The following is a 2,999-nucleotide window of genomic DNA, read 5'->3' as shown; positions in this document are numbered from 1 at the left end:
CTTCTGAAAATAATTAATTCTGGGGCTTGGATCGTGGTTCAGAGGTACAGTGCTTGCTTAGCATGAGTGAGGCCCTGGGTTCGATCCTCAGTACCACATAAATATAAAATAAATAACAATAAAGGTATTGTGTCCACCTACAATTAAAAAAATTTAAATAAAATAACAAAATAATTAATTCAGTGAGATTATTGGATGAGGGGATTATAGGACAAAACAATCTCAAAAATATTGTAAATGATTTAAAGCTGAGCTTCCACAGGCCTGGCCTCTGTATCACTATGTCTGACATAAAACAGACAATTAAATTTTGTTCTGCTCTAATTAAACAGCTACCTATTCTGTCCTCTCATGCTATCCATACAATGGAAAAAAACATTTTCTTCATAAATCATCCTGCCTAGGTCCTGTTCAGCCTCAGAGGCTCCTGTCCTAGCAAAGACTTCTGATTATCATTGTATTTTGTCAGAAATATGTTATTAAAGGGATAATTCCCCTCACATAACCCATGTGCCCATCAGGGTAGAGAAACTCCTGCACTCAAAGGTTATTCATCCCTTTAAGTGAAGTATCAGCTTTCAACAGGAAGAGAAGTGTGAGCTAAGCACATCGTCTTGTTGCATTCACAGAGAATGCTCCTACCTGTGCTCCTTTGGCACATTAGCATTTAGAAATGGATGGAAGAGTCCCAATTAAATAATACACAGGTGGTCCCTGTGTATTCATCTCCTCTCCCTCCAGAGTCCTCACGAAGTGATAGTAACAGAAAGTTTTAAAGTCTAAAGTCACATCCACAAAGAGGCTTGGTGAAGGCTTTTCAGTGGGCTAGCAATGCCAGCAAACTTTGGAAGACAGAGGAGAGAAAGACGGGAATAGAAAAGTCTGTCCACGGAGCCAAAGCAGGAACCCATGACCACGAGGGTGGGGTCTGGAGCTGCAAAATCCCAAGCAATGAAGAAGGGAGGGCGTGAAGCGAGGGGTCAAGGGAGGGCTGAGTGCAGGCCCATCAACTGAGAGTCCTGAAAGCTCAATCAGCACAATCAGAAGGCTCAGAGTCCCCTTCCCCTGGATGCACAAGGAGTTCATCAGCAGACGGAATTTGAGAGCTGCCTTCTTCTGTCTTTCTTTCTTTCTTTTTTCCCCCAAATCTTCTGTGGTTTGATAGCGTGACCCCAGGGCAGCGAGGTTCAGAGGTGGTCAAGACTCTCATCAGGGCTCTGACCTCAGCAGGGGGCTAATCCATTTGCTGGATTCGCCTGTGCGCAGCTGAATGCAGTGGTAACTGCAGGCAGGGGAGGACCCTGGGGGCAAGGCCCGGGGACTGTGTCTGTCCCTGCCCCCATGCCCAACTCCCTTTCCAGCAGAGAAGCTTCCCTCTGCCCCACTATTCCAACATTGCCTCTGGCCCAGAGAAATGGAGTCGACTGACCCTGGATGGAAACCTCTGAAACTGTGAATCCCATAATTTTCTTCTCCCCTAAGTTGTTCTCATCAGGTATCTTAGTCACAGTGATGAAGAACTGACTAACACAAAAACCATTGTTAAGTTCTCTGATAGAAGAATCATGCATTTTGTTTAAACACTGAAGGAGGACCCCAGCCTCCACTCCCAGCCACCGTGAAGCAAGGTACACCACTGGCAAGCCTTGCTACAGAGAAAGCCCCACCAAGAGGCACTTTGTCCTCAAATATGAAGAGACATCAAAATTTGCCAGACATTTGAGAAAACCCTTCAATTAAAAGACCTGCAAAGGCAAATAAAGAGGGGGGAAAAATGACTATCAAAAGCAGATAATTCAAGACACAGATGAGAATTTATTTTCAAAAAAGAGCGGAGAAGGCACATGTAAATGCCAAAATGAAATATAACTAACCTGAGCGTGAACTATGCGTTGAACAACATTACTTAGTCACAAGACCATATTGTTGATTTTCAATTTTTAAGATCACTTGAAGACCAAGCACTAAAATCCTTAAAGGAATTACTGATCACAATACGAATGAAAGTGCAGAGAACAGGGAAAGGGTTCTTCAACAAGTTCAACACCAAATTACCACGTGGCCAAGCAATCCTGCTAGGCACAACACCCACCCCCAAAAAAACGTAAGACAGATGTTCAACAAAAACTTGTTCATAAGTGTTTACTGCAGCAAAATTCAAATTGCCAAGAAGAGAAACAACCCAAAAGCCCAAATGCCCATCGACAGACAGATGGACCAACAAACCTGACGTCGTCATACAAAGGCACGTTACCCTGTCAAGTGTGGGTGTGATACACTTCCCCATGGCCAAAGCGTGAACACCTCATACTAAGTAAAAGAAGCCGACCCAAGAGAAGGCTGTGTGTTATACGATCCCCTGTGTGTGTACTAGGCAACAGGCGAACCCTGAGGGACACGCGGCTGCCAGGCCAGGAGGGGGACCATCAGTCACTGCTTCATGGCAGAGGGCTTCTACCTGAGGCGATGGAAAGTTCTGGAATGAGGTAATGGCAAGGGTTGCACAGCATTAGCAGGGTACTTACTGCCAACTAAATTATTCACTTTAAAATGGCCAAAATGGCAAATTTCATATCATGTATAAATTTGCCATAATAAAAAATGCAAAAAAATCATTTTAAAAAATCACAGATTTCAAGAGTTGGTGGAGCTTGTGTGTCAAAGAGCTTGTTGGGGCAAGGCATGAACTAACGTTATGGCAACAGCTTTGAAGAAAGTTTGAGTTTTTAAAACATGACTTTCTCTGGGAAGAATCCGAGCAACTCCAGGAGGAATGACATCACATTTCCCCAGTGACTCTGAGTCACCTAAAGCATTTCACACCGGAAAAGGGAGCTTCCAAGAGTCTGACTGTCCCGGGGATCTGCTCCCTGCCAGCCGCTCCCTAGTCATGGAGTGGAAGCTAACCTCCGCTGAGCACTCTTGTCCAGCACTTTCCCGGGCTCTTTCGGTCATGAACGTCCCCCTCTGTGCTCATGTAACTAACACAGGACGGCATT

This window comes from Spermophilus citellus (assembly GCF_964194105.1).
Source record: "Spermophilus citellus genome assembly, chromosome: 6".
Classification (NCBI taxonomy): Eukaryota; Metazoa; Chordata; class Mammalia; order Rodentia; family Sciuridae; genus Spermophilus; species Spermophilus citellus.
Note: the sequence above shows the minus strand (reverse complement) of the source record.